This window comes from Bombina bombina, chromosome 6 (assembly GCF_027579735.1).
Source record: "Bombina bombina isolate aBomBom1 chromosome 6, aBomBom1.pri, whole genome shotgun sequence".
In the NCBI taxonomy this organism is placed as follows: domain Eukaryota; kingdom Metazoa; phylum Chordata; class Amphibia; order Anura; family Bombinatoridae; genus Bombina; species Bombina bombina.
In genome coordinates this window covers 1,058,528,915-1,058,541,574 of record NC_069504.1, presented here as the reverse complement: position 1 = coordinate 1,058,541,574, position 12,660 = coordinate 1,058,528,915, and the positions used below count along the sequence as shown (strand labels likewise).

General features: G+C 39.5%; 1 long non-coding RNA gene across 1 annotated transcript in view; it reads right to left on the bottom strand.

The window, feature by feature from the left end:
- The window catches only part of LOC128662448 (uncharacterized), a 60,181-nt gene that overhangs the window by 24,502 nt on the left and 23,019 nt on the right, over positions 1-12,660 (bottom strand). The window contains exon 2 of the long non-coding RNA XR_008402781.1: positions 3,092-3,235. This is a non-coding gene — a long non-coding RNA (uncharacterized LOC128662448). The remainder of the gene's footprint in view (positions 1-3,091; positions 3,236-12,660) is intronic.

The following is a 12,660-nucleotide window of genomic DNA, read 5'->3' as shown; positions in this document are numbered from 1 at the left end:
TCTTCCCAGCCTGGTGCAGGTCTACAATTTTGTTTCTGGTGTCCTTCGACAGCTCTTTGGTCTTCACCATAGTGGAGTTTGGAGTGTGACTGTTTGAGGTTGTGGATAGGTGTCTTTTATACTGATAACAAGTTCAAACAGGTGCCATTAATACAGGTAATTAGTGGAGAACAGAGGAACCTCTTAAAGAAGAAGATACAGGTCTGTGAGAGCCAGAAATCCTGCTTGTTTGTAGGTGGCCAAGTTCCACCATAATTTGCAAATAAATTCTTTCCAAATCAGACAATGTGATTGTCTGGATTTGAATCCACATTTCTCTCATCCATTGATGAATTAAGTTCGACCAAACTTGCACAATTGGTGGCTGACTAAATACTTTTTTTCCCCACTGTAAATACAATTACCTAAATTACAAAAAAAAAAACCCACTATATTACACAAAATAAAAAAAGAAATTATCAGATATTTAAACTAATTACACCTAATCTAATAACCCTATCAAAATAAAAAAAGCCCCCCCCCAAAATAAAAAAAACCTAGCCTACACCCCTAGCCCTACCCCTAATTCGATCAGCCAAAAGGATTGAGGTTGCATTCTATTGGCTGATTGGAACATATTGGCTGATTGGAACAGCCAATAGAATGCAAGCTCAATCCTATTGACTGATAGGATTTTTTCACCTTTAATTCGATTGGCTGATAGAATTCTATCAGCCAATCGGAATTAAAGGGACGTCATCTTGGATGACGTCATTTAAAGGAACCTTCAATCATCTTTAGTCGTCAGAAGAAGAGGATGCTCCGCGCCGGATGTCTTGAAGATGGAGCCGCTCCGCGCCGGATGATGAAGATAGAAGATGCCGTCTGGATGAAGACTTTTGCCCGTCTGGAGGACCACTTCTGCCGGCTTGGATGAAGACTTCTCCTGGCTTTGTTGAGGACTTCTTGCCGCTTCGCTGAGGACTTCTTCCGGCTTCGTTGAGGATGGATGTCGGCTCTTTAAAACTGTAAGTGGATCTTCAGGGGTTAGTGTTAAGATTTTTTAAGGGTTTATTGGGTGGTTTTAGTTTTAGATTAGGGTTTGGGCAATTGAAAAACAGCTAAATGCCCATCCAAATGCCCTTTTCAGGGCAATGGGGAGCTTAGTTTTTTAGTTAGGTTTTTATTTGGGGGGTTTTTGGTTGTGTGGGTGGTGGGTTTTACTGTTGGGGGGGTGTTTGTATTTTTTTTACAGTTAAAAGAGCTGATTTCTTTGGGGCAATGCCCCGCAAAAGGCCCTTTTAAGGGCTATTGGTAGTTTTATGTAGGCTAGGTTTTTTTTTTATTTTGGGGGGGGGGCTTTTTTTATTTTGATAGGGCTAATATCGGCGCTATGGAAGTCCCATTGAAAAAGAGTTTACGCAAATTGCGTAAGTTAATTTGCGTTAAGGCCAAAAAAGTTTGCGGTGCAGCTTTTGTGACAAGACTCGTTACAGCAGCTGTAGTGAAAAAGCAGCGTTATAACCCATAACGCTGCTTTTTTACTCATAATGCAAAACGTAATCTAGCCGTTTTGAAGCCACAACCTAATAAAATTGATTGAGCTTGTAGGTATAATCAAATCTCATTACTTTATCACATTGTGTATATACCTGCTTCTTTATCTTATATCTGTCCATAAACCAATCACCAATACTTGGAGAGAACAATGGAAAATTAACATTTTATTACCTTATGTCTTCTATAACCCACTGCAAGTGTAATTTCTTCTACTGGCTGTGTTAACACAGCTTGGCCTGAAGGCCAAAAACTTTCAGGATGGGTGGGGATAAAAAAGGCTAAATAAACTGTTTCAAATGCCAATATAAGGGTAATGGTGCTACTTGTAAACAATTGAATACACTCCAGCAGGTAAAGTGGATCATTGGGAACAAATTAAAGGGGAGAACATTTTTGAGTAAACTGTCACTTTAATATTTTAATTAGATGTTTGCAATGTTGGGGGATAGCAGGATTAGGGGTAAATAGTTTAATTAGGTGTTTGCGATTGTCAGGGTTTTTTTCCCTGTTTTGTTTGCCATGTGCTGCTGGCAGCCATTTTACTCACCTCTCTTGCTTGACTCTGGTGCTTACTGTGTGATGCTGCTCATTTTCCTGCACTTCCTTTTATGGCCAGACTGTGTACAGCATCCATGTGGGACAGGATGCAGTCTCAGAATTGTGATGTATCACTTAGTATTTAAAGGGCCTCTGTTCAGTATGCTTTTCCCTTGCGTTATAGCTCCTGTTGTATTACCTGGCTGTCTGACGTCCCTCCTGGTTCCTGATCCCTGGCTTGTTCCTGACTCTGTTGTTCTCCTTGTTCCTGATTCCGGCTCGTCTGACTACTCGCTTTGGCTCCTGACTCAGCTCGTCTGACTATTCGCTTTGGCTCCTGACTCGCTCGTCTGACTACCAGCTCTGGGTTTTGATTCCTGGCTTTTATTTGACTTGTGGACTTTTTATTATTTTTTGCTATTAATAAAGGTGTGATTAATTTTGCACTTCTCGTCTCAGTCTGCTTCCTGGCATCCTGACAGCGATGTGGGGGACAAGAAGGTGGGGTTAGGCCGGTCGAAATTAATCCTGTATATATCTGATATTGATTCAAAATTAATCTTGATATATCTGATATAGATCGAAATTAATCCTGATATATCTTAGAGTGGTCTGTAATGCTGTTAGGAATGTGTATTTTGTGGTCCATCCAACTGAGAGGTTTATAACAGAGTGTCTTCTCCTGTACCTATTGTTGTTGATGCTCTTGATGTATAAAAATGTAATTCTTGATTCACATAGCCGTGGCTGGAAAGTTGAACTGTTATATATATTTGGAAAGTTATAGTGCTGACATTTGCTCTTGAAATCTTGCTTTCATGATCACTTTCACTGCACATGTACTTAATTGTCACCAGTCCTTATACAGGATCATCCTGTTCATGCCTAAGGTCCTATCTGTGTGATATGTTTCATTGAGTTCTGACACTGAGTTTTTCTGACTTTTGGGAGTTTCTGATTTATAACTGTTTATCAGTTGAGGACTACTGATACTTTTTTGAACTCCACTTCTTACCTATTGTCTTGACCATGCCATTTCCTGCTGATTGTTGTATCTCATTTTCTTCTGCCTTTAATTGGTCTCTGACTCCTGATATTCTGAAAACCTCTTTGAAAGAACGAGCCTCCTTCACCTACGATCACAGACCCACTGCCCTAACTAATGACAATATTAAGAGATTGTTAGTTGTCTGAAAACAAAAACAAAAAATATTTAGTGAAATGTCAACTGTTAACAAACTATTAAATATGCTGGAAAAAAATCCTGGTCTTTCCAAACCTTTGATGTGTCACCAATATTGCAATCAAATCTAAATTACGCATTAAGGGCCCAGATTACAAGTGGCGTCCACTCTAACGCTTTCGATCGCGGTGCGCAAACACCGGCAGAAGTAACATTTTTAATGCACTCGTATTAGTGTGCGTATTACAAATTCAAAGTAAAATGTTTGTGCATGAGTAAAAGTTGATGTGGGATCATTTCAGGACTTTGGATATCGCGAACCGCACTAACTTTTTCAATATAGACTTAAATGGAGGAGCTCAAACAGGAACAAAACTCTAACACTTATTGCTCATCAGCGTTAACCCAACAGGAGTAAAACCTACAGTACAACAAAAAGAATATTAAAAGAGCACTAAAGTCCAAATCACAAAAAAATTAAACAGTCTTACTTTTAGTCCCAATGTTAAACAATATAGCAGTTTTTCACATAGCCACTGCGTTGAGGTCTGTGACAGAGCCGTTAAATATTCCCAAAGGCCAATTTACTAGGTTCCGGAAGAAACTGTTCTAGAGGTTAAGTGACTACCAGGAAGAAGCTAAGTTAAGTGACTACCAGGAAGAAGGACAAATTTATTGTAAAAAATATAAAGAAAAAGATCTGCATATGATTTATTGAAGAACAAGGGATCTCTACTGATTAATAATAAAAAAATTGTAGAAAAGAAGAGGTAAAGTAAGTGGGACCAGTAAAATGTAATACTCAATATAGTGAAGGGAGTATCCAGAATTAGAGGGGATTATTAACTAAATATTGGCCTATACTAACAGGAGACCCTTTACTTAAGGCCAGATTATGAGATGGCTGCGCTAGACAATTACGCGAGAACGAAAAGGGGTTTATCGCAGCTGTTTGCGCGTCGGGTGTAGCACTCCTATTAAAGTTGAAAGTAAACACGATTGCTCAAGCGCAATTGAAGTTAACACGTATCAGGATAGCGCGTTCTCAGAAACAAAAAAATATCACATAAAACATCATAAATACATTACAAAGTAAAGTTACACTCATAATAACAGAATCTAATAAAATATTTTTAAAAAAAGAATTGCGAAAATATGTGGTCTTAAAGGGACAGTAAACCTTAAAAATAATGTTATATAATTCTGCACATAGTGCAGAATTATATAACATTATTAGGTGCTATAGCCGTAAACGCATTTTTTTAACCTTTTAATTTGCTAAAAATATGGCGCTTTTTACAGACCCGCTCCTCTGCTCTCTGCTGAGCGGGTCTGTTTATTTAGGTCAGCGCATCGGGCCAGCTGTATAGTCACAGCCGGGCCCGACCGCGCCATAAGACTAAGGTGCAGCTGCTCGCTCTGTGACAGGAGCGAGCTGCACTTAGTGCTATGGCGCGGTCGGGCCGGGCTGTGACTATACAGCTGGCCCGATGGCGCTGACTAAAAATAACAGACCCGCTCAGCAGAGAGCAGAGAGCGTGTCTGTAAAAGCGCCATAGATTTTAGCAAATTAAAAGGGTAAAAAAGGCGTTTAGGCTATAGCACCTAAATAATGTTATAATAATTCTGCACTATGTGCAGAATTAAATAACATTATTTTTAGGGTTTATTGTCCCTTTAAGGTGTTAGAGGGCAGGTAAAGGTGCTTTACCATAGGAGATAGCAGTATCTCACAAAAGTGAGTACACCCCATCACAATTTTGTAAGATATTTTATTATATCTTTTTATGTGACAACACTAAGAAATTACACTTTGCTACAAATAAAAGTAGTGAGTGTACAGCCTGTATAACAGGTGTAAATTTTGCTGTCCCCTCAAAATAACTCAACACACAGTCATTAATGTCTAAACCGTTGCAAACAAAAGTGAGTATACACCCCTAAGTGGAAATGTGCAAAGTGTCAATATTTTTGTGTGGCCACCATTATTTTCAGCACTGACCTTAACCCTCTTGGGCATGGAGTTTCACCAGATCTTCACAGGGTTGCCACTGGAGTCCGTCATTCCACGCCTCCATGAGAACAATCACAGAGCTGGTGGAATGTTAGAGACCTTGCACTGCCCCCACCTTCCGTTTGAGGATACCCCACAGATGCTCAATAGGGTTTAGGGTCTGGAGACATGCTTGGGGTCAGTCCTCATCTTTACCTCAGCTTCTTTAGCAAGGTGTGTTTGGGGGTCGTTTATCATGTTGGAATACGCCCTGCGCCCAGTCTCCAAAGGGAGGGGATCATGCTCTGCTTCAGTATGCCACAGTACATGTTGGCATACATGGTTCCCTCAATGAACTGCAGCTCCCCAGTGCCGCAGCACTCATGCAGACCCGGACCATGACACTCTAACCACCATGTTTGACTGTAGGCAAGACACACTTGTCTTTATACTCCTCACCTGGTTGCCGGCCACATCACGCTTGACGCCATCTGAACCAAATAAGTTTATATTGGTCTCATCGACCACAGGACATGGTTCCAGTAATCATGTCCTTAGTCTGCTTGTCTTCAGCAAACTGTTTGCAGCTTTCTTGTGCATCATCTTTAGAAGAGACTTCCTTCTGGGACGACAGCCATGCAGACCAATTTAATGCAGTGTGCGACGTATGGTCTGAGCACTAACAGGCTGGACCCCCCAACCCCTTCAACCTCTGCAGCAATGCTGGCAAGCACTCATACGTCTATTTCCCAAATTAAACCTCGTGGATAGGACGCTAATGCACGTGCACTCAACTTCTTTGGTCGACTATGGGCGAGGCCTGTTCTAGTGGAACCTGTCCTGTGAAACCGCTGTATGGTCTTGCCCACCGTGCTGCAGCTCAGTTTCAGGGTCTTGGCAATCTTCTTATAGCCTAGGCCATCTTTATGTAGAGCAACAATCTTTTTTTCAGATCCTCAGAGAGTTCTTTGCCATGAGGTGCCATGTTAAACTTCCAGTGACCAGTATGAGAGAGTGTGAGAGCGATAACACCAAATTTAACACACCTGCTCCATATTCACTAACGAGTCCAAATGACACCCGGGAGGGGAAAAATACTAATTGGTCCCAATTTGGACATTTCTACTTAGGGGTGTACTCACTTTTGTTGCCAACGGTTTAGACATTAATGGCTGTGTGTTGAGTTATTTTGAGGGGACAGCAAATTTTATACTGTTATACAGGCCTGTACACTCACTTCTTTACATGTAGCAAAGTGTCATTTCTTCCGTTGTTGTCACATGAAAAGATATAATAAAATATAACAAAAATGTGAGGGATGTACTGTACATACATATATGTCAATAATATATCTCCTCCAAATCCTGGTCCCCCACAACTTCCTAGCCTCACCCACCCATGTGTGTCTGGTAAACTTACTCAAATTCCTCTTGTGGCTAAAGCCAACACCCCTTCACTAGTGCACTCTGGTGAACTTCTCGCTCTGTTTGCACAAAGCTCTCTTTTATCCATGACCTCTTTATCACCCACTCCCTCAACCTTCTGGTTCTCACAAACCTGGCTCTCTCCTTCAGACACAGTATCCACTGCTGCATTGTCATATTTCAACCAAACCCCTAGGTCTGGAAACAGACAAGGAGGTGATGTAGATTAATTTCCTCTTGTTACACCTTTCACAAATACAACACATCTTTTCCCTCATATTTTCTCCATTCGAAACCCACATGATTTGCTTATTCTCTTCCCTCTCTATACATGTTTGTAGTCATATACTGACCCACCTGGCTCCTACAATTCAATTTTAGATCACTTTGCTGCCTGGCTACCTTATTTCCTCTCCTCAGACACAACCTGCCCTCATTCTTGGGTACTTCAACCACCCTGTTGACAATCCAACTGGCCTTCTCCAACTCACTTCCTCTTTCGGTCTGTTACAATGGATTGACTCTCCCATTCACAAAGATGGTCACTTCCTTGATTTTATTTTCAGCTATCGATGCACTCTCTCAAACTTCACAAATTCCCCCTTTTCCTCTTTCTTTGCCATGAGGTGCCATGTTAAACTTCCAGTGACCAGTATGAGAGAGTGTGAGAGTGATTAACACCAAATTTAACACTCTGCTCCCGATTCACACCTGAGACCTATCCTCACTTGCAACATCTCATCCCTCCCTACAACTCTCCTTCCATCTACCCCTCACAACAAACCCACATAAGCATTAAGTCACTAGATCTGCAACAGCTCTAAAACTCTCTCAAACCTCTTCTCTCTTCCATCTCTTCCTTTTCCTGCCCTGACCAGTCTATCTGCCACTAAAATTCCAACCTTACATCAGTCCTCGACAATTTGGTATCTGCTACCATAGCTCGGAAGTCATGCACTCATCCTCAGCCCTGGCATACTCTGACATGCTACCTACCCGCACTGCTGAGTGACGCTGAAAAAAATATAGGTGTTCAGCTTACTTTCTTCGTTACAAGTTCATCTTGAACTCCTACTATTCTGCCCTTAACCTCTCTAAGCAAGATTTGTTCGCCACTCTTATTTATCTCTACTCTTTCTTCAAATCCAAAATGTCTCTTCTCCACTTTCAATAGTTTTCTCCGCCCACCCCCACAACTTCTTTTTCAGCTCAAGATTTTGTCAGCAATGTAAACAACAAAATAGATTCCATCAGAAACGAAATAATCTATCAACATAGTAAGTCTCCAACCCCCTCAAAAAAGCCTGCAGCTTGCAATCATCCATAACCCATAAAGTCATAAATTCACCTCTTTCGCCCCTGTTACTGAGGAAGAAGTTATCTGGTTTTATACTGTTATCTCATCTCACCACCTGTCCCCTTGAACCCAGCCCCTCACAGCTACTCCCCTTACCCCTATACATATTTCCAACCAACCCTTAGCACCGGTATATGTCCCTCATCTCTAAAACATGCACTGGTCACACCTGTCTTCAAAAAAAATTATTTTGATTTAATCTCCACATCCAACTACCGCCCTATTTCCCACTCCCCCTTGCCTCAAAACTTCGAGAAAAGCTAGTATATACACATCTATCATATTTCCTTACATTAAACTCACTCCTTCACCCACTGCAATCTGGATTTTGCCCGCAATACTCCACAGAGACATCAATTGTTAAGGGTACCAACAACCTACATACAATAAAATTGAAAGGCCAGTTCTCTCTGCTAATCCTCCTTTATCTGTCTGTAGCCTTTGATTCTGTTGACCACCCTCTTTTGCTCTAAACCTTCTAATTCTTTGGCATTTGTGACACAGCCCTCTCATGGTTCTCTTCCTACCTGTCTAACCATACCTTTCGTGTTGCCTTCTCTGGTGCATCCTCTGCCTCTTTACCACTTTTTTTTCGACACCACAAGGCTCTTTCTTTGGTCCCCTTCTCTTCTAAACCTATACATCACCATTAGGCTCCTTAAAAAAGTCCCACAGGTTTCAATATCATTTGTATGCTGATTACACCTAAATCTACCTCTCTGCACCATACCTATCCCCTTCGTGTCCCTAACTGCCTCTCTCATATCTCATCTTGGATGTACTCTCACGACCTTAAGCTAAATTTCTCAAAAACTAAACTCCTTATTTTCCCCCTTCTTCCAAAATCTCCACCCCCATTTTTCTATTACTGTCGATAATTCCATCATTACCCCAACCCGGCATGGCCAATGTCTTGGGGTCACACTTGACTCAGATCTTTCTTTTACTCCTCTCTGTAATTTTTTGTCCAAATCCTGCCACTCCCACCTTAAATAAATAATTTAAATAAATAATTTCCTCACACAAGACACAACTAAGATTTTAATCCACTCTCTCATCCTCTCCCACCTTAACTACTGCAATTCCATTCTCTCTGGTCTCCCTAGCTGCCGTCTAGCTACTTTACAATCCATAATGAATACCTCTGCCAGACTCATCTTCCTTTGACGTTGCTCTTTATCTGCTGCACCTCTCTGTCAATCCCTTCACTGGCTTCCTCTAGCCTCTGGAATTAAACACAAAATTCTGACTCTCACATACTAGGCCCTGAATTGCACTGAGCCCCCCTATATCTCAGACCTTGTCTCCAGATATTATCCCTCCCATCCCCTTTACTGCTCAGGACCTCCTCCTCTCCTGTTACCTCTACAGGACTTTTCCAGACTGGCTCCTATTTTGTGTAACTCCTTGCCTCGCTCCACAAGACTCTCAACTAGTTTTGAAAGTTTCAAGCTCTCCTTAAAGACTCTAGTGTTAAGGGATGATTACATACGCTGACCTTTTCTAACCTCAGTTCCTCTCCTCCTTTGTTATCCCCTTGAACCCCTGTAGCGTGTAAGCCTATGAGCCCATATATACATGATTATATATAGCTATAGATATATACAGATATATATATATAGGAATATCTATTTACAAATTCTTAGAACATATTCCCCTATGTGCAGAACATTGGAATGTGAAATATTTACAGTAAATACACATTATGACACTTTATTAAATATGAATATTGCATAAAAAAATGCCTTTTCATGAAAAAATATGCATTTATATATATATATATATATACGGGAGGAGAGTATCTGGAGACAAGGTCTGAGATGTAGGGGGAGCAGTGCAGTTGAGAGCTTTGTATGTCAGAGTGAGAATTTTGTGTTTAATCCTGGAGGCAAGAGAAAACCAGTGAAGGGATAGGCAGAGAGGTACAGCAGATGAAGAGTGACTTGTAAGGAAGATAAGCCTGGCAGAGGCATTCATTATGGATTATAAAGGAGCTAGGCGGCAGCTAGGGAGACCAGAGAGGATGGTATCAGGGTACCTGTGAGTAGCATTAAATAAATTACATATGTATCAAATAAATTTTGATATTTTATGTCAGCTAATATCTCCCTTGACATGAGTTGAGTGGGCTATAGCCACAACAGACCAACCCCTCTTTTCCTGATTACAGAACATCAGAGAACAAAGGGACTCACTACAAAGGGAAACATTTGCTCAATTAGTGAAGGCAGATTTCTTCAAAGGAAGCCTATATAAGGAGTTTTCCTATCTGTAGACAACAGTCGCTAGGTCTAGAGCTGGTCTTTTGAAGCCTAAATGTATGCAGGGAAAAACCAGTTTACAAAAAATAAATTAAAAAAAATGACCATTCACACTTTGGTACATACTGAGCTACATAAACATCCTTTCCAGACTTTGTGGCAACTTAGATCTTAATAGCAGAATGTGTACTAAGGAAGTCTTTTAAATCATTTGTCTTTTTAAAAGCATAAGAATTTGAAAGATTTAAAATTTAAACAAATTATCTTATATAGTTTTCAAATATTTAATATGTGCCACAGACTGTCCAAATAAATTGTATAAAAGTGTATTTGTGGATCTGAGAAGAAGTTCCTAACAGTAACATATTAGATAAGTATTTGCTGAATTGAATAAGTAGCTATATAGTCAATTTAAAATGCCCAATTTATTTAAAAATTAATAACATTCTTTTTGTTTTCAGGACATCTGAAATACAAACTGGATTCCAGATACGACTAGTAGATACTAATATATGAATACCTAAATATACTATTTCAGATAGTGTCTGCTGTGTTAAATAAATAACCACACATGTAAAATATTTAACAAACTGTTTCAAAATGGATAACATATTCTTATATTTTTCAGGCATCTGATAAGTGCATATGTAATTGGTGCTGTAAATTATATCATATGTTTGTATACACTCAGCAAGAGATATACTGAATATAGAACATACTATATTTATATTAATATGGGATAATAATCAAATGTAACTTTAAAGGCATCTTCTAAAATACAATAAGTAATATACTCATGTTTAGTATGAAAATAGTGTTAAGTTGTCCCATATATATTGAACATATCATTTATTAATGCTGGAAATTATAGGCGTGGTTAATGAACATATTGAGATATATCAATTAAACTGTAGCAGTATTTGATAGTAAAACAGTTTTTCTGTGTCTGCAGTCCCCTAGTGGACTAAAACTAGTATGACAGCCAAACAAATTGTCAGAACCTATACATTTCCAGTAAGCCAATTAAATGTTCAGCTCCGAGGGCCAATGGAGAGACAAGCACCGTGGGGCATATCCGAATATTCACCAATGATTACAAAACAGATGTGGGCTTATCACTTGATAAAAGCTTATGCAAGAGGAAAGAAAAAGGTCTTGGGTCTTTTTGCTAAACTTTGGACTGACCTTTGGAACACAGTCTCTATAAGCAAAACTGGACTAACCTTTCTTTTTCCATAATTGCAAATACCTCTCTTATTTATGAGGTGAACTGGATTTATCTGAAAAAGCTGAAACTCCAAGTTGGTTTAACTGGTGATGTATACGGTTGATCTATATTTTATATTTAATAGATTTTAACAAAGGTATTCTAAAACTATAGTTGCAGCTGGTAATTTAAAGAGCATATTTTGTGTTTTAAGTTTATATCCATAGTCCTGTGTAAATTAGAACCAGTCATATTTAGTGCTAAGTAATTTATTTGCTAGGACAGAATTTTGCACTCCAGATTTATAAGTCAGTTATTACTGTGAACTCTTTCACAACTGTACATAAATTGGTTATTGTGGTTAAATCTCTGGTAGTTATTAATTAAGCATTATTAGGCTAATAATCCATATTGGACATTGAATTAGAGTTATTGGCTAATTATAGACTGTGCTGGGATTCTCATTTGTGGTATTTATTGTGAGTAAGGTTAATTTTTAAAGATATATATATTTTTTGATCTGTTGTATAGAATATTGTAACGGAATAAGCGTGTATAATTGATTCATAATCTAGTTTCTACATAAATATAATTCAAGGTGTCTATAAATTGAACTAATCTAGAATTAAGGAATAAATATTGATTTTAATAAATATATTGTTACGTATATACATTTTAATTGGAGGTTATTGCTGAGATAGTAATAAATAATTGTGTAACCTCGTATATACCGACAATGGAGTTGCAATAGTCAAGGAAAGGATGAGAGACTGGATTACAATCTTAGTTGTGCCTTGGGTAAGGAAATGTCTAATTTTAGAGATGTTTCTTAAGGTGGAAGCGGCAAGCTTTAGCCAAGGACTAAATGTGAGGAGTGAAAGAAAGATCTGAGTCAAGTGTGACCCCAAGACATCGGGCATGTGGGGTAGGGGTAATGATGGAGTTATCGGTGGTTAAAGAGAAATGGGGGGGGGACTTCCTGTGGGTGGAGCGTGGAGCAAGGAGTGCACGCTCTAAGCTCCCTGGACTGTGGAGCAATACACGAGCAGACACCCAGCCACAGAGCCCTATTGTTGGGGGAAAGAAGCACCCTGCCCCGGGGAATTAATGTGGCAGGAGGAAGTCCATAGATCCTTTATTGGCTGCCTGGATTCAGCCA